The sequence below is a fragment of the Accipiter gentilis genome, chromosome 17 (genome assembly GCF_929443795.1).
Source record: "Accipiter gentilis chromosome 17, bAccGen1.1, whole genome shotgun sequence".
Classification (NCBI taxonomy): Eukaryota; Metazoa; Chordata; class Aves; order Accipitriformes; family Accipitridae; genus Astur; species Astur gentilis.
In genome coordinates this window covers 13,815,582-13,834,773 of record NC_064896.1, presented here as the reverse complement: position 1 = coordinate 13,834,773, position 19,192 = coordinate 13,815,582, and the positions used below count along the sequence as shown (strand labels likewise).

General features: G+C 42.8%; 1 protein-coding gene across 7 annotated transcripts in view; it reads right to left on the bottom strand.

The window, feature by feature from the left end:
* The window catches only part of PTPN5 (protein tyrosine phosphatase non-receptor type 5), an 85,925-nt gene extending 69,281 nt beyond the window's left edge, over nucleotides 1-16,644 (bottom strand). For 4 of the 7 annotated variants that reach the window (XM_049820926.1, XM_049820930.1, XM_049820932.1 and 1 more), the window contains exons 1-3: nucleotides 15,109-16,361; nucleotides 13,185-13,331; nucleotides 12,040-12,200 (exon numbers count right to left, since the gene is read on the bottom strand). The gene's annotated coding sequence lies outside the window, so the exon portion shown is untranslated. Of the gene's footprint in view, nucleotides 1-12,039; nucleotides 12,201-13,184; nucleotides 14,461-15,108; nucleotides 16,362-16,412 lie in introns of those variants that run through there. The other 3 variants (XM_049820927.1, XM_049820928.1, XM_049820929.1) reach the window with 3 other exon arrangements.
* Nucleotides 16,645-19,192: the final 2,548 nt, after the last annotated feature.

Here is a 19,192-nt window from a genome sequence, read left to right as displayed (position 1 = left end):
AAATTAAATTCTCCGCTCTGATGAAACCTAAGCCTCCCACATAACAGACAAAAACCCTGCTACAGAGCCAGCCACTACAAGTGGTCACAATATCCTCCTCAGCTCTCAGTCTTCAGGCAGTAAGGATAATTCCCTCTCCCTTGATTTCATGAAGCACAACAGCAAGCATCAAAATTACTACATTCTTCTGCGTATTACGCATATTAAGAATATCGGATCCACAGAGAGTACAGTTTTGAGTCCAGTATCACAGTCCTACCAAAATCCACATAGAGTATTTCAAGGTCATCTTTCTAAGAGGGTAAAGAGGGGGTAAACACCTTCTGGCCATTAGCACTGCCCCATGTGATATCCACTGCAGCTGCGTCCAAGAAATCTGTTATGAAAAAGGAGTTATTGTCCTGCCACACAGCCCTTGGCCCTTCTACCAACTCTACTCAGCTCTGCATCCCCATTTCTGCACAGCCGTAACTTCTCCCTTTCTTTACCCCTTTAAGCTAACCACTGGATTTAAAATGATATAATGCCCCTTTCCAGCCACATGAATCTCAATCCAAGTAGTGCAGCACTGCTTATGAAATTCTAAGTTGATTGAAGTAAGAAAACGTTTGTATTCTTCTGGGTGAGCCAGAGTACAAGTCATAAGTAACAAAGAGCAGAAACAGATCACAGGCAACATACAAATACAAGTGCTGTAATTCTAAATTCAATGTACGTCCAGAGAGCTTGTCAAATGGTTTGTGGAAACATTATGGAGAGATACTTAGAGCCACTTTTGCTAGGTGGTTTAAGTTCACCTTAAGAACTTGCCTCAAACTCATTCACATGGGGATTTTTTTAAGCAAACTATAAATCTCCCCATACCAGCCTAACTTTGAAAGAATTGGACACAGTCCTACCCCCATTCCACTGACAATTATGTTCGCACTGCAGATCCTAACTGTCTCACCTGTTTTTGTCCTTTGCAGGAACTGGCTGTCTGAAGGAACCCAGAATCTGCTTGCTATTCCTTTGTTTCCTGCCATAAGTGGCGTTGATAGGGTTACTCAAAATGATCCAGCAAGCTCAGAGCACAGTCTTCGTGCATTCATAAGGATGTTTCAGAGCTGTATTTCATTTTGGAATTTTTTTTTCCTGCTCTCATGTACAATATCACTCTGAAGACTGTTTTGTCATTAAATACTAGTGTGGATTCATGTTCTCTCAGCACTGAGACTCCATCAAAACAGCCTGATCAGCTTATGAGCAAGCATCATACTAGCAAAGCATATGGCATGAGTAAAGGTAGCCAAAATTTTCATGGGTTCCCAGCATTTGTAGAGTTCAAACAGCATAAGTCAAGTATATCCACAAGTCAGTCAACCCACAGTAGAATACACAGAAGAGTCATCACTAAATAAGCTTTTGTCTTCGGTAGTATTCTAAAATTTCAAAATATTAAGCTATTTTCATGGTTAATGCTAGACTGGGGAGGTGCATATTTTTAATCTATAATATTGCTTGAAAAGGGACAGTCATTTTAGAGTGAAGCATTTTAAAGGACCCAGTAATTCATTTACTTACTTTAAAAAAAAAAAAAAAAAAAAAAAAGATAAACAGCCAGGTTTTTACAAGAAACATTAGTTCTCACTTAACTATTTAAATGAAGTAGCCGGAAAGTATTTGGCAATGAACAACTTGAAAACAAACCAGTAATTTTTAGGGTGGTACACTTTGAAAGGTAGTATATAACAGCTAAATAAATGCTTATCTTTTATAAAGATGACATTTTAGCTAAGCAATTCTACACAAAAGAATTTCTTCTCCATAGGCCAGTTTCATTCTTATAATTAAACCTCCCCATATTAAACTTTTGTGAACTTGTCTACAGATACAAGTTATATCACAGTATAGTAGGTTGAGTATTTTAAGAATAGCCACTCCAGAATGAGTATGTCTGTACATGAAGTTGTTTAGAAAGTTATTGAAATTACTGCACAGTGATGTTATATGGATAACCTGTAAGTAGTACAGAATATTGTAGCATCCCACAAATAAAAACAATTCAACATTTTTCTGAGATGAAGCAAAAATAATCTAGTGTCCAGATGTACCAAGTAAATCCCACAGCACCCTATAATGCTTATCTCAACCTCCGTAAAATTACTGGGCAGAAATAAAGTTAGAATTACCCACAAATCTCAGGTGCCTTTTCTGAACTTAACTGATCTTCACCAACAGGTGACAGAGGAATTCAACTGGTTACTGAGGGCTGGGCAGGAATATCCTGCTTAATTTCTAGAAGACTAACTGGACACAAAGCAATATTTGTCTTTGTACCGTTTCTCTGGGATCTCCCCAGCTGACTCATCCCCTTGCCTAAAAGTACAGCATGAAAGTAAAACAAAGTAAAACAGAATCTCTCACATTATCAGAATCAAAATTGCTTTGTATAGTAGCAAGAGATAGACTAAAAACAAAATTTGATGCCAATTTGCAAATTGCCATTAAATTTCCAGGAAGCTAATCCACCAAGGAGCATACTGCACCCTAGAGAGTCCTTAATGAATAGTGTCACATTTGCAATGGGCTAGTTAAGGTTGTGTCAGCATTTACATTATAAATCCCTAATTATATGTGAGCAAAGCAATCCTGAAACTTACTGAAACATGATATACAGGGTTCCAGTCCAGGAAGACAGACTCTGGGAGGGAGGTGGGTAGAAAGTCTTAGTATCAGGGTAGATTGGATTTCATGTTTTAATTGGGAAATACAAAGGGGAAAAAAAGAGGAAAAAAAGAAAGAAAGAAAAAAAGCCTGGAACCATTTCAAGCTCCAAAAGCAGAGAATGTTTTGGTAGGCATTTAAGGCCAAATCCTGGAAGTGGTAAATGCCCTTGACTCTAATCTCAGTGGGACATTATGGGTGGTTAGCATCCCCCCCAAAGAACAAGGGATTAACAGTGTCCAAGTACTCATTTTTATCAATGGGCATTAAAGCATGTAGCTGTTTCTGGGGTCTGGATCACAGTCCATCTGTACTTGCTCTATTATTCTTGGTTTAAAGAGCTTGATCCTGCTTCCATCACAGGGCTGATGATGTCTACAGTCCAGGGTCAGGAAGATAAGCACTGTAAACTTCCAAACATGATGAAATATACAGTGTATATACAAGAACTTTATGCACAGAGTATACTTTGCTTTAGATGGAGCATTACTCTCCCCTTGATGTTTATATGTGGTGTATTTCACAGTATCTTGGCATTGTTTCTTTAATTAGAAAATATGTAATATCAAATCTGGAGCTCCTACAGCTTCCAACCCCATCAGCTGGAGTGGAGTGCATGCCTCTGACTTCTAATTCCTGGGAATGGATTGCAGTAGTGGGGAGGAGAAGCAGCACTGGACAGTGTTAAGAAAGTGGACAGAGCAGACAGAGGCACTTCATGACCATCCAAGTCTGCACTAAGTGGTCTCAGTACTAAAGTAAGGCCAGTAATGTTAAAAGTAAGGATGGTAAGGTCAAAGTAAAGCCAGTAAGTGGTTTCAGTACTAAAAGGAGGCCCATCTGCTGACCACTTCCATCCTTCGCTGTCCTGAGGTCCAGGCACCAGTGCATCTAAATGTCCTGGGATACCCCACTCTGTATCCTTCAATATTTCTGTTACCTTCAGAGGTGCACATGTGCCCAAGAACAGCCTTCAGAGTGCCTCAGGCCTTGGCTGCTGCCAGGTCTGCCCTACTTGTGAACCCCAGCCAACTGGCAGTGGGTCATGGGAGGATCCTCCTTTTATCCTGCCCCATGCATTGTGGCTGTGTGTTCAGGTGACAGCAAAATGGTATCGGGGCCCCAGGGCCATACCACAGCCTCCCCTGCTTGGGCTTTGCTGGCTCAGCATTCATTACTACCCCTTTGGAGCACCTACCCATGGAGAAACCAGTATGTTTCTTCTAGAGTCCAGGGCTGTACTTCAAAAGGCAGTGGCAGTCTGCTATGACTTTTCTTAGAGAGGAAGCTGGGTATAACAACTCAAGTCCTAGGTCAGGACTCAGGAGCTCTCTATCCTGTCTGATATAAGACTTCCCACATTAAGGCAGTATTGCCTTAAATTTACTTAATTATTTGGACACTACAAGCTACATGAGGGCCATATATACACGCACATGAAATATGACCACCCTCAACGTACCCAAGTTTGAAAAGCTTATCTATTTACAACATTAAGACCCTGTAAGACAACAATTGAGACACTCATCCTGACTAGCAATTACCGATTAGAAATTGTACTGTAACTCAGAACCTTGCCTTTCACACATTGCTGTCTCCCCAGCATAAACCATGGCAAGCCTGACCTTCTTGCATAATTCGTCCCTTTCTACAAACAGGCTGAGTTTATTAGGATTGTAAGTCGATCTTAACAAGGATCTGATCAGAAAGCAGACAATGCTCTAGAAAGAGAACAGTTTTCTTGTTTCCACCATTGTACCAAATGGCATCTTCCTGTTTGCTAAATAGCTGCCTTCTCAGGTTAAATTGCCCCATTGATCTTGGGGTGTCACAGATCACTGAAGGGAGCAGACCACACATCACTGAAGGGACCAGACCTGGTTATCCCAAAAGGATGAATGCAGCACCTCAAACCATCAGTGTATCATACTGTATCCATTTAGCCTATTGCTGCCACAGCCTTAAAAATTAATGAGTTCTCTAGGGAGTATACAGACATAATGCTCAAAGCAAAAGAGCTGCTGCCAATACCGTTTTCCTCTGCCTAGACACCACTTCAAGTCAAAACAGAATAGTAGCTTTTGCCCCCCAGAAGAGTATCAGGATACTTTCAGACAGAAAAAATACCTATGCTTGTGTGGACAGGCCTTGAAATTTCACAACCTGCAAGTCATCACCATGTAGTCTGATCTTGTTCCCTCCATCATCAGGGATTTCTGCCATCAAGTTCAACATGAAGAGAAATTAAGCTTCATTTTGGGGTAACTTCTGAAGTTATTTTGGTCCAAGTTTTGTGAAGATATTAAACCTTGCTTAGAAATAATGATCTGCATACAGCTAAAGGGGGTGCTTGGTTTCTCCAGCTCTAGCACTGACTTGATTTCTCGCTTTTCCTTTTCTGTGCAGCAGTTAACAACACACCCACAGATATGATATGGCATATACACAGAAACTCAGGTCAGCAAAGTCATTTATGTAAGGCCCCTCCTTTACGGGATTATCTCACGCAAAGGGAAACATCAGCAGATGGGACTCTGCTTCTGTATCATTTTCTTCAAATGTGAATGCCTGGCGGGTGCAGAGGAGGATAGGAACCATCACACTCTCACCCTTTCCAGACTTTGCTTTTCATTACATCACTGCACACAAAAGACACAGAAGTGAAACAGCTTCTTTTGCGTTTCAATCCCTTTGCTTCCCCCAAAACACTCCCCACATCAGTGTCACTGAGAAAGAGCCTGCCAGAAAAAGGTTTAGAAATCCTCAAACAAAATAGGTTAAGTATTCAGAATTATCATCAATTAACAGCTCCAAAATGATGTAATAAGAGATTAGCACAGTAGAGGAGCTTTAAAATTTACACTGATCTAAGGTCTGAGACCAGTTATTGAACAACAGGAAAAAAAAAAAAGCTTCTCTAGGACAAATGACCACTATCATGTAAATCACAGTAACTAGCAAGCAAAGCTTTATCTAGCCTGACATGTTAGCAGGATCTCAGATTTCTGCTCATCTCTACCTCTGGTAACTTATGAAGCATCAGCTCCTAAAATCATGCAGCAACTAAAGATGAAAGTTGGCAGTCACAAGCAGGTAGATGCAGTGCTTAAGTTCAGTATTTCAGGAAATGGCCTAGAAATGGCTAGATGGATTAATGTGGCATTTTCCAGGACCAATACTGGTTTCAAGATGATATTTCCAAATACCTGCTGAGTTCTCAGAATCAGAGAGCATGATGTACATAGCAAAATGTCAGTTGCAAAAGAGGAACAAAACTCAGAAGCAAATGATTCCTTTACGTATCCTGTAGTAGTGGCCATCAGCTCATTTCAATCCATGATAAAGTCCCTTAGAAACAAGGGACTCTATATCTTCTGGGGAAAAGCTGTTTCTTTCATACTTGGACAACATCAAACAGAAGCTGCTAATCTGAGAGGATGTAGTGGACAAAGAGGGCAGTTTGCACTTCCTTGGTTGGGAGCCTTTGAGGCAGGTGGTTACTCAGCTCTTAGCAAGAGAGAGAAAAATACATAGCTAGAGGAGATGACACTTGGGCTGGAGAGGTGACAGACACAGATGGAAAGGATGAGAGCCATGCACAGAGCAGCAGAGATTGGTATGGGCTGAAAAAAGGAAGGAAGAAAAGCTTTTAGATACAGATAGGAAACTTTGTATTCCAAATTGGAATAAACATCCGGTTTCAAGGACAGTAAATCAGCTTAGAGATATGCTCTCAACTTCTACTTCTGTTCATATCAATAACTAAGGGAGTAAGTGGGATGCTTTTATCAAGCAAATTCCCAAATGACAGCAGACACTATTCCAGCTAGCTTTGGACTGCCTTCTCTTCCCCATGTAATCAGCAATCTCATAGGCACAGCTTTACAAATCCCAGGCCACGAGATAAATTCCAGCAGACTGTGACAGAACCCAGTAAAGCCACAGACAGTGTTAGCAGGACCTGACTTTTAAGCAAGCTTGCCAAGCACAAGATAATCTTTTTCTAAATCCTGGGTACACAGGTAATGGTCTCCTCTGTCCAAACATAGGAACCAGCACCATGCCTGAATATCTTATCACTGGCACAATTTTTTGGGTTAAAAATATTTTTATGTAACATTGAAGTCATGCCCAGGACCAACACAAAGCAATAGTTCTCAATTTAATCTAATGCAAGCTCATATAGTGTAATCTAATCCACTCAGGGATAACAGACTGAAAACTGATGTTCTGAGCTGGACAGAATACACTGCAGATAAAACATACTGTTGCTTGATTGCTGGTTCTCTCATTATCTAGCATCACTACAGAACTTTAGAGCACTGAATGCCCATTTGTGATCTGCTGCCCACTGGCAACATGCAGAACTGCAGCAAATGGCCAAAACCATATTCAGTAGCAAGATCTACAGTTTTTCCCATCAGGAGTTTGAGGGCTTACAATGCCAGAGAGTGCATAGGTAATTCGAAAGTACAATGTTTTTTCCTAAAAAATTCAGAAGATACACTGTTGTACGTGATGCTTAAAGTTCAAAATGGATAAAAGTGAAGAACAAATGGCAGTGTCTACTTCAGGCAAAAAATACATAATTAAGAAACTAGAGATGTTATAAAATGTACATAGCACGGAGAATGTTACACATGCTTGCGGTAATTTACCACAAAGAACAGAGCACGTAAGGGTCTGAAAACATGGATTAAGACAATAAATAATGGGCTAAAATACACACAGCATTTGTGCTCCCAATTCCTTCTGTATGTCAGTGCAAGTCAGGCATCATGTAAGTATGTGAGAAGTCCCCCTCTAATTTAAAAAATGAATGTTCACCATTTTAATTACGTGGCCGTTCTAAACGGGCTCTGAAGTGCAGAAGCAATTACCAGCAGAAAAAAATAGCCATTACATGCTTTTTAGTCACAGGATTTGTTACAATAATTCACGAAGCTCCCAGCAGTTTCACAACAAAGTAGTCACATCTGCAGTTTCACAGAAATGATCATGCCTGTGCCAATGTTTCATCTTATGAATGTTTGCAGGCTCTGATGTTCTTGTTTAGAAGAGGACCGAAACAAGCTAACTACTTAAATTATTCCACCTCTCTGGCTTACTATTCGCAAACTTAAGGAGCAAATGCTTTGGTCAGTGTAATGGAATAGTGGCAATGATCTGTACTGGCAAGGGAGGCTCTGCTCCTAAAGGAGACAGCTACAGCCAAGCCCCAGGCTGGTAATACACACAGAGACTGAAAATGAGGGAACAGATGCTGTTGGAGTACCAAATGGAAGATGTTATGGAAAAGAAAATAAACAAATTTAGCCATACTCAATAAGTCAAGATACAAGAAGGAAGCAGCAAGTCTCTGCTCCTAAAAGTAAAAACAGCTCTGCAGAACCATCAGAAAAAAGTATAGTGTGATGAATAAAATGGATTCCCTCTTGCAGAATCTCTGGATGATGCTAGGAAAAAAATATTAAGCATATTTTATTTACCTTTATTAAAAACAAACAAACAAACCCCCCCCCAAACCAAGAGGCAAGAGTAATTCAGTCAACTGACAGTAAATTCCAAAGTGGTATCATATATCCAAGGGAATACTTCAAATAACATCTCTGGCAAAACAAGTACTCTCTTACAGAAGCTAAATCGAGATGCCTAGCTTGCTTCTAAGTGTCCTGACCTAAAGAGGATGACCTAAATCTTGCAAGAGTGGAGAAAAATGAAACCTCAAGCCCATAAGGATTCTCACTGCCATTAGCAGGCCTGCAATAGTCTGCCTGCCTCATTATCTTATGGGAGTATATGCCTGTATTTTACATAGCCCAAATTTTGGTCAAGTCCAAGGCACCGCTAGGAGATGCAAAATTTCATTAGTGATTGAGAAACACATGGAACGCATCCAGGGAGATCCAGCTGCCTGCCTTTTGAGTAGGTAGCTACTCAATAGCAGAATTGTAAGAATAGGTCTCCAGAGTGGCTGTGTGAAAAAGCTCCTGGTGTTGGTATGTTGTCACCACAGCTGCACATGACAACTGTAAACCTACAACCCACAGACTGCTTGTGACAACCCAATTTTCAAAGACCAGCTGGGATCAGTGAGCAGGTTCAATAAATTGTTCTGCTCCCCCATGCTTTTCTCAACTCCTCCTCTCCCCGTCTCCTTACCATTCACTTACAACTGTCATTCTACACATGTGAAGTAAAGCTGTGGTCCTGCCAAGCTCGTGGGAGGCAGGAATGGGGCCACAAAAACCAACCCTTCTTTAAGACTGAAATGAGGTAAATATCTGTCTGCCAAAAAAAAAAAAAAAAAAAAAAAAGAAAAAAAGAAAAAAAAAGAAAAAAGCAAAGAAGCTAATTACTGTTGGTTTAGCCCACCTCAGCTTTTTGAATCCTGCCTTCCAAAAGGATCCAAAGCTTGTTATAGTCCAATGGAGCCTTCCCCTTACCTCACCTTCATAAAGTATTCACCTCCATCTAAAAAAAAGTCTGCAATGCTGTTAGTTGCTAAAAATCTCCTGCCATTGAAGCAGCAGGAAGACAAAGAAGGTAGTAATTGGAATGACCTGCTTTTACAGACTGCAAGTCATCTATTATGAAAATAGTTTATTATTTATAGCACCTGAGAGACACAGTTCAGAACAAATACCCTCACCATGCAAAATTCTGAGCTTTTTTCAATAGTTTTGGTTATTCAATGATATCTGAAAAAGCTCTCTGTGTCTTTACAAAATGCCAGCATTTGTATTTCCTAACAAACGCTAAGATACCATTAGCGGCTTATGATACCACTGGTGTTACAGAGTATGCTCTCCCACTGAAGGGGAGTAGCAACTATAAGCAAGGAAAAGGGAAATGTTTGTGTCTCAGGGTAGAAACCACAAGGATTGCTACTTTCTAGGGTGTGGAATTAGGGGAAAAAATGAGATACAACTTCATTTTGGAAGTGAGGTATGCATTCATCCAAATGAATGCATCATCTAAATTCATCTAAGCTGCCTCTGCTAAGAGGTGAAATCAGCAGAGAATTAAACTATACATTAAACAGTAACAATAGAATGCTGTAGTTTCGATAGTAAAAGAAGTTATGCACAAAATTAATATTAGTAAATACAAATGGTCCTGTAAGCTTTGATTGAATCTTTAAGGATGTGAAAGTTTCAAGTTTCTGCTTCTAAGAATGTCAGAAACAATATAGGCAGGTTGAAAGAGAGAGAGAGAGACCCAAAAGGAAGTATAGATGACATGACTGAAGGTAATCACAACATTCCAAATTATATCTCCTCAATAAAAATATTCTTTTCCAAAAGATTTTCAATTTAAATTCAACTTCAATCACAATATTTTAGAGTATGTTTTAACTCACAGGCCAACACTGAATTTGTTGGAATACTTCTTTTGACTCTCATTTGCAATGATTTCATAGGCTGATATGGTCCCACAGTGCAAATACTACACTGTCAAATACTTAGGAACTTGACATGAAAAACATAACTTACAACTCATGTATTACAAAGAAAATCTAAAATACTTACTGATTTTTACCAAAATTCCTCCAATTAATTTACAACTTTTTTTCTGAAAGGATAATTTCCTTCAAGCATAGTGTTTGCTGCTTTGCATGCATCAGCAGCCCTCACTGTCCCATGCCTGCTCCTTTGCCACTTATTTCAAACAATTTTATACTTTACTGACTTAAGTTTACAGACCAGTGGTATTCTTAGACCATTTTTCAACATCTAATTCTTAATGACACATAATGCAAGTTATCTTTACCTGTACCCCTTGCATTTGAGTAAAGAACTCACAGGATCTAGGGAGATTGTGATTTCTAGGTATAACTGTGATTTCAGTAAACATGCATTTCAAGAAGCAAAGTCACTTCTCTGCTGCACTAGTAATACACGATCCATCATTACCTGAATAAACAGCTACAACTCTAAATAGAAAGTATTCTTCTAAACAGAAAGTATTATGTTCACCATACAGATACAGAACAAAGGAGTGGATATCTAAGAGGACATTTAACTTTTACTTCTCATATCGTGTTTACAGATGAAAATACTTATCTTTACCAAAGCACATGTACTTTGAAGATCTTTGTGCTTTTGTTACACTTCAACTTGCATTGTTATTGGGCTCCTTTTGTTGCTTTATTCTCTTTCAGGTTTAGATGCGATTTCACCAACTTCTGCAACAGTAATTTACATCTAAGAGTCTGTCTACACATGGCTACCTACTAGAATAGCCATCCTGAATATTTAGGTATACACATTCCCATGTTCACAGTCTAATTCTGTAAGAGGTGTGCACATGTAGAAAATAAGCTTGGCAGACTAATGTTAGCAAGTTTCCATGTGTAAATTAGCACTCCATTTCCCAATGAAATACATCCATCTACGGCATCTCTCAGGGTCACATAGGAATGAAAGACAGGATTTGATCACTGCATACTTACAAACAGAAAGATACTTTGAAAGATTGCTTTCTGCTTTTAGTGTTTCTTACAAGAACTGTGTAATAGCTGGAGATAAGAGTCTTCAACTTTTTGAAATGGAAAAATCTAAGTCCACTGGATTTGTCCACTAAAACATCCACTAATATTGGAGCAAGTCCACTGGATTTGTCCACTAAAACATCCACTAATATTGGAGCAGTTATCAATCTTATATCTGCCAAGTATAGTGTTATTTTTGTATTTAATATTGGAGTTCCAACTGTGTAAGGTATTTCAAGGCATAATACACAGTGTTAATGTCCTAGCCCCCTGCAGAGCCCTTTTTACAGACTTGTAACCTGTTCCCTACTAACAGGACTCTAAACTGCAAAAAGCCTCAGTGATGAAAAAAGACTTTGCAAGGCTATGGACATCATTCATATGAAACATTTTGCATATTTCATGACATCAATGATTTCATGACCCTTGTCAACTGCAGGTTTCAAATAGCGTTCTGCTAATGAACTAACATCTTTGGAACACACAGCTTTCAAAATGGAGAGTCCTTTGGAACCAGTAGTTTCAGTCATGCTGGAAAGCTTACACCATCCACTTCCTCTATTTCCTAGCAGTTCTAGAAACAAAGTAGTTCAGAAATGATGGGTGCAGATCTCAGGTTCACCAGGGTAAATAAAATTACTTCCTCCTAATGTAGAAGCATTCAATTCACACTCACATGTAGAGAAAACCTAGTTGCTCCATAGCCATATTAGTGTAACTGAACAGAAACAAACACATCTATACAGGTCCTGAAAGCAGACTCTAGGCTACTATTTAATTTTCTTCAGAGCAATAACTTCTTGTAAAGTCAAGGACATCCAGTTCTCCTTAAGACTTACAATTTCAGACTAGACTACGGTGCCATCTTATGCTGTCAGTGTCTGCCAGGAACTCTGGAGCTCTATCCTCCATCAGCTTCTTTAAGGAACATTCTTATCTTGCACAAAACTGCTGTCTTCAGAGTCCTGGGTACTCACCAGCACTTTTAATGAAACACGATCTGTGGACAAACGAGCAGTAGAACAATTCTAGTGATATATGAATTACAACATTTGAATGATTTAAAAAAAGCAGTGTAATTAAGACTTGCTGTGTCATAGCTTATGCAGTTTGATGAAGTGGTGTACGCACACAGACATCAGTTTGGATAGTGACAGGTTAGCTGTGTGTGTGACAGCAGGCAAAACTAGCAAGTAGGCTCTGCACACTGCAGCTACAAGTAACTTTTCATTGAAGCTTTCAAAACCTGTCTGAACCTCTGGTACATCAGAAGTACTAAGCTTGCACACACAGGGTTATGAAGATAGGTATCATCCTAAAATTCATGCACATAAAAGACATTACATGCAGTTGTCACTCTCTATAGCACACATTGCTACTTGAACCCAGCATCATATATTCAATTCTTTCAGAAAAGATGGTCGAAATGACTTTATTATACTGCAGTGATTGACAAGGCTAGTCTGAAGGTGTTTATCTGATGATAGATGAGGGAGATCAGAATCTACCTGTAACTTGAGTTGTTTACACCTGAAGGGTGAGTTTGTGTCAAAACCAAGAGCTCCCGATAACACATGCCGTTGTGTCCACAGGTCAGCATTGCTATAAAAATGCAGCAGGTTGCACTAGCTAGCTGCTACACCCATAAGCACAGTAGTAAAACACAGAATGAAACTAGTTATTATATGGAATCACAAAGAAAACAAGAAACAGGGTGGGGTTTATGCTAGAGGTCCACCTCTTAAAAATACTAAATATTTTGGGCAGCTACTCTTGACCTTAAACCAGGGTCAGACTGTTACTTTCTACTATACCAGTCTCTTAGAGCTGTGAACAGGATTTGAGCACCATTGAAACAAGTTATGAAAGGCTGCTCCTGCCCCAAACAGGTTAGCAGTCAAGTTACATGCAGCAAGCAGATCACCAAGCAAGGAAGGACTGAGATGAAAAAAGACACAAACCAAGAACATAGAGAACCACTTACTGTAATTCTAGCTGGTCACAAATCAGGAGTCTTACAACGCAGGAGCTTGAATCTGACTTCTAACATGCAAATTATAACCATACTAGCTCTTTAAAATGTTGCTCAAAATCACAGGTCAAGTTGGTTCTGTACCATTAAGGGAGGAGTCTGAAAAGAGCCAATAAAGGATTACTGTGCCTGAGCTCCATAGTGAGATAAAAAAATATCCTGTCACCTTCCAGAGAAATTCAAAACCCTTGCCCTTCTTGAATATCATGGCTTGCTCACTCTGCGGTAGCACACACACATATAGCATACACATCTATACACATCTGCATCTCTTGTGGCCTTATTCTGCTAAAGATGTTTTAGTACAGATCAGCTCTTCAGTTCTTAACTTTCACTTGCATGTTTTGTTTGCAGGGAGTCTCAAATATCCTCTAAAGTAGAAACACTTTATATCTGAAAACTAAAAATAAACTCTTTAAAGCATCAGCTTAAATCAAGAACCCATGCCCTAGCATAGGTTGAATCTTGGGTCCCATCAGTCACACTTTGCCGTGGTTTACTTAGAATATGAAGCAAACTGAAAGAGAACTGTGATAGCAAAATTCTCAGTGATTTTAATAAACATGGGATTCTGTCGTGCACCTTTTAAAAAGCTACAATTTGGAAAGCCTCTTCTACAAAAGCCTACAGGGCTCTAGTCTCCAGAACCTCTTCTGCCTTTTGACTCAACATCCCACAGGACAGAGTGATCTGGTTAAGCAACTAACAACCAACAAAACTTAGGAAAACTCCCTGACTTTTGGCAAGGGTTTGTTTGTGGACAATTGTGAGGTAAAGCCCAGGAAGTGGAATTCTCTAATGTAGTCCATTAGCCAAATTTACTCATTTTATTCTAGAAACAGAAATTTCCTAATTTGTACATTAATTTTACTCCCTTTGTTGAACAAACTTAACTTCCCTATCTCATCTCTTCTGTTGACAAGCCCAAACCAGAGCTAAATGGCTGATCATTCGAGGCAGAAAGTCAGAACACATTTTTTTTTTTTCCTCCCTCCTGTGCTGCAAATCAGTGTAATTCCTCCTGCTGCAACAACATCCACATTTCCAGATACTGAGAAAGCAGATACTGGAAAGCATCCTGCTACGTAATGGAATTTTGAGATCCAGAAAACAAAATAAATGCTCATAAATAACTTTTCTACCCCCCCTTTTAAGACATAAACTGTGTAACAGAAAACAGCAATTCCATTTCAAACCAGTTTAGGTACTTAAAAGCTGAATGTGCTTATTTGCTTTTCTGCTTTGTACCTTATCAATATTAATATAAAAAGATGCATGCTATAACCATTCAGGTTTGCATTCTTGTTGTGTATTCTACCGTTTATCATACTAAATTGTTACTAAATTGATTGTCTTGCTATTTAAAGGCTCTTGTTCTAGTTTTATATGCATGACATCCAGTTGGCAACTCTCTCTGCAGTGTAGTGACAAACATTTTAAAGCTTAGCCCTTAAACCACAATGATAATGCTAAATGAGAAGTAACCCCCCCAAACCAACAACAAAATACTAGAAAGAATAGTGCCTATTCAGTTATAACAAAATGAATTAAACAAGTGAACATGATGTGCTACCTTCCTGCACATACCTACTGAAAACACTGGGACTCATTTTATGCAAATGTCAAATAAGAGTTCCATTTTATTCACATTCAAGTCAACAGGCTAAATTTCCTCTCTCTCAATGGGCACATATTCAGCCCCTGAACAATCCTTGGCTTCAGATACACAATGCTAATTCAAATATATCAATGAAAACATTGGCAAAAGCACTACATTCTGCTACTCCGAAGGAACAAATTGGAAAACAAGTGTAGGGCAAGCAGAGAGTAAATTTTTTACTTCAGATATTCCACACAGTAAAATTCTTTCACGCACCACACAACTTCTGCTGAAATCAAAGTGAGCTCTGGGTCCATCCAAGATTTGAACTTGATCTGATAACTGTAATTTATACAGCAAAAGAGCTATCTCAAACTGCCTAACAAAACACTGTGATCAAACCAAAAAATTGCTTTCTCAGCACATACAACACTCATGAAATAAAGAGGGTAAAGCAGCCACACTTCTTTTGAATAAGTAATTTATTGCTCTAACACAAGCACAGAATCTGATGCTCAGCTGTAAATCTTTGCCTATCAGGTGCAGCCAGTGGAGCTGGATCCAAACCTCAGAAACTTTGTAAATAACGCTGCAATACCAAGGCTTAACCTACTAAATTTGTTTTTCCTTTCCAAATATAATGTAAGAATCACAGTCTCAGTGAAACACAATTGGATAACAAGATAACCATATGCAGAGTTTGAAAAAATCCTCTGGATTGCCAAGAAGCTCACAGGGCACATTGTGAAGCCTCTTCTGTTCCACCGGTAACTCCACCAAAATCCAGCTGCACATAAGTCTCCAGCTTCCTAACACTTTATTACCTACAACGCCAACTATCCTGCTCTCAGCACTGCCATCTAGTAGAAAGTGGCAGCGCACCACGGGCTGCCTGTCACATCAGCTCAAAGGCAGCAGTATTCCCGGAAAGCATCGCAAAGCTGTTGCTGCTGCTAAAATTTTAACTGCAGCCAGTAGTTAACTACCGACCAGCGGTTTGAAAGCAGCTTCCCCCACATCCTTCCCAACCGAGATCCGCTGAGCGCATCCACCAGCGTCTGCTTCGCCTATCTCGGCGTGTTCTTCGGCTGGGGAAAACAGGGAAAATTCGTTTTGCGAGGACCCAACCTTCTGCACGCCGCCACCACGCCCCGGGCCCTGCCACCGGCTGGCGGTGGGCAGCGGGCACCTCGGCGGTGCCAGCGGAGCCGGAGGAGACGGGCTGCCGGCCGCCCTCAGCGCTCCTCGCTGCTTCACGGCCGGCTGCGTAGAGACGGCGGGAGCTCGCACGCACCGCCGGCTGCTCCCCCCGCGCCGCCTCCCCAGCCCCTCGCCCGGCAGGCCCTACGCGCATCGGCCGGGCTGACGCGGCTTGCCCACCTCCGAGCACCGTCCTTCCCCGGGGCACCGGGCTGCTGCATCTCTGTGCAGCAGGACGAGATAGGAAGCGCCTGCAGGAAAAGCCAAGCAAGGGACCTGCCCTACCCGCCGCCCCCGCCGCCGGCCCAAGGCGCAGCCCCCGGCGTGCAGCCGCCACCCGCAGCCCCGGGAGCGGCCGCCGCAGCACGGCGTAGCCTTACCTCCCCTCCCTGGCTCCGCGGATCCGCCGCCGCTGCCTACCGCGCCCGCCCCCACCTGCGCCGTCCCTCCCAGCCTGGCGCTCAGGTGCGGAGGGAGCACAAAGGCAGAGCCGCCCGCCGCGGCGCGGCGAGGGGCAGCGGGCCTTCGCACGCCGCACCTCCCCGCCGCTGCCGAGCCCCCAGCCCGGCTGCGCACTGCACCGGCGCCCCCGCTCCCGTCCGCCGGCAGCCGCCCGCGCCCCCCCCCCCCCCCCTCCCGCTACCGAGCGCCCTGCTCGCCTCAGCCCGCTGCGGGGCGCGCGCGCCGGCCGGTCCCATCATTCCCCCGCCCGAAACCGTTACGACTGTTAAAACCGTTACAACTTGCCCCGCGTCTCTCCTCAAACCCCCCTCGCCCCCCCCCCACCCCCCGTGGTGCGGTTGGTGTCGGGACTACAAAGCGCCTCTCAGCCCCGGGAAGTTCCCCAGCCCCGGGGAGACCTGAGGGGGGACCCGCCGCCCCACATACCCCGCCCCCGCCACTGACACACACCGGGCTCGCCCTCCGGCGAGCGGCAGAGGCAGGCAGTCCCCCTCCACCAGCCGCGCCGCCCCCGCAGCCCCCGGCAGACACGTAGACGCAGACCGCCACAGCGCCCTGCCTCCCCTCCGCCGGAGGCACGGACCCCTTGGCTCGGCGGTCTCGCCAGACAGAGCGGCCGCCGAGCTCCCGCCGTCGCCGCTGAGTGTGTGTGTGTGTGTGTGTCCGTGTGTGTAGCGGGGGACAGGTGATGAGCGGGCAGGAGAGGAGCCGCCCCCCCCCTCCCCTCCCCAGCCGCTTCCCCCCTGAGGCGGGAAGGTCTGTGGTGCAAAACTGCTCCCGCCTTCCCCCCACCCCGTCTCTGCAGATGCCCCCGGGAAGGGCTGCGAGGCTGGCAGCGACAACAGCCGCCCCCTCCCCCGGGAAAGCTGTTCTCCATCCTTCTCCCTCGCTCGCCTTCTTTTCAGCTCGGCCGCTTGACTGACAGGGAGCCTTCCAGCGGCCGCCCACGCGCGCTCCCGTTTCCCCTCAGTCGGAGAGGGAGATGGCGAAGGAGAAAGCATGAATGAAACAGCCAGGCAGCGAGCGGAGAGAAGCCGGCCCCAGCCCCCGGGAGAGCCGGAGCCGCCGCTGTCGCAGTGAGGAGCCGGGGGGCGGCGCGGCTCCGCCGGTAGGCCCAGGTGGGTAGGAAGGCGTGCCGTGGGCAGCTCTACGGCGGGGCGTCCGTGCCCCCAGCCTCTTCTGGGAGCTGGCGGCCGCTGGCTGCCAACGGTCTCCCCCAGTCTCTCTTCCCAGAGGGGGCCGAGAGGCCATTTTAAGACGCAGCTACTCCGCCTCAGGGGCTTGTTCCTGCCATTCAGCCCCCACACTCCCTAGTCGCATCTGAAAGGTGGCTAGAGCACATGGGTCCCTGAGGTTCAGTGCAAATGCTTTAGCTAGCGTGGTTGACTTTGTGCTGAAGTGGATGAAGAGCGTGCCTCTCGTCAGCTCATGTTTGGGTAAAAAAACTTGGGGCAGAATGTGAAAGGTTGGTGCCTTTTCAAACCAGAGCCATGACCGTGGTCTTATATGTAGGCAGCGTGGCTGATTCCTCATCTTTTATAAACCTACTTTGCTCCACCAATGGCAACCGATTTCATACTGATAAAAAGCCAGCACCTAATACCTGAACTAGGACTCTTGTCCGGAAGTAATTGGAGGGAGGAAAGGATCGCAAAGGTTTCTTTAAGCCACTTGGTTTCTCCAGTGATTCCTTGGTACTGTGGGATAGCCTTGTAATCCTTTTGTTCCTCAGATCAGTTGTCCCTAAAAAGGTTGTAGCTTGTTAAACACGTACTTCACAACTTCTGGCTGGAGACCAGAGGTTTTCCCAGTGCTTTGGCATGAATATTGTTGAAGTCGATTTGTGATGTTATTTTTACTGGCCTAACTAACTGGAGAGTCAAAGTATTAAATGTTCAGGTAATGGGGGCATACCAAGTCAGTGAAATTACCTCAGTATCCATTCACTGAAGGTCAGTAATTCCTCTAAGTTACTGAATATATTATATATTTTCTTAATTTTATTTATGAGAATCCTGGATTGGAAAACCCAATAGTATTTATCTGTCTAAATCTCTCCTACAATTTAAATTGAAGAGGGCATTTTCCACTTCTGAATATGCATGGAATATTTTGTTATATGCTGTTAGATAAATTGCATGCTGCACTTGAGACATATCTGCATTTGCAGTTACATAATCAATAAACATGGGTTTTCGTCCCATGAATCTAGAATCAGATACTGAGCTGTTTTAAATCAGTATGCCTCCACAAATTTAGTGCCTGCCAGAAAATTTATATCAGCTAAAATTTTAGCCTCTGAATTTAAAAAGCTGCTTGGAATTCATATGATAAGTGTGATAGTAACTTTATTTTTAAAATTTTGCATTCCTGAAAACTGAGTGCACAAGAAAACATCATCAAGTCCTTTGCTATAGAATAGCAAATGTAAGATTATAATTTAGATGGGTCAGTGCAATTCTTTACGTATTCGTTTTATAAGGTTCTTATATTTGTGCTAATAGTTCAACATGACTCACCTACAGCACATGTCACTGCCACAGGTGTTGTAAACCTTCTTCCGAGTCAGAGAATGACTTTATGACCCAGAATTCTGGCAAAGAGTACTATCCTAGTGATTTTCCCGGTTAAGAGAGAAATGCGAGTTGGTATCAGTGCAGGGTGAGTCAGAGAGGCAAAACTGGACTCATCAGTTACT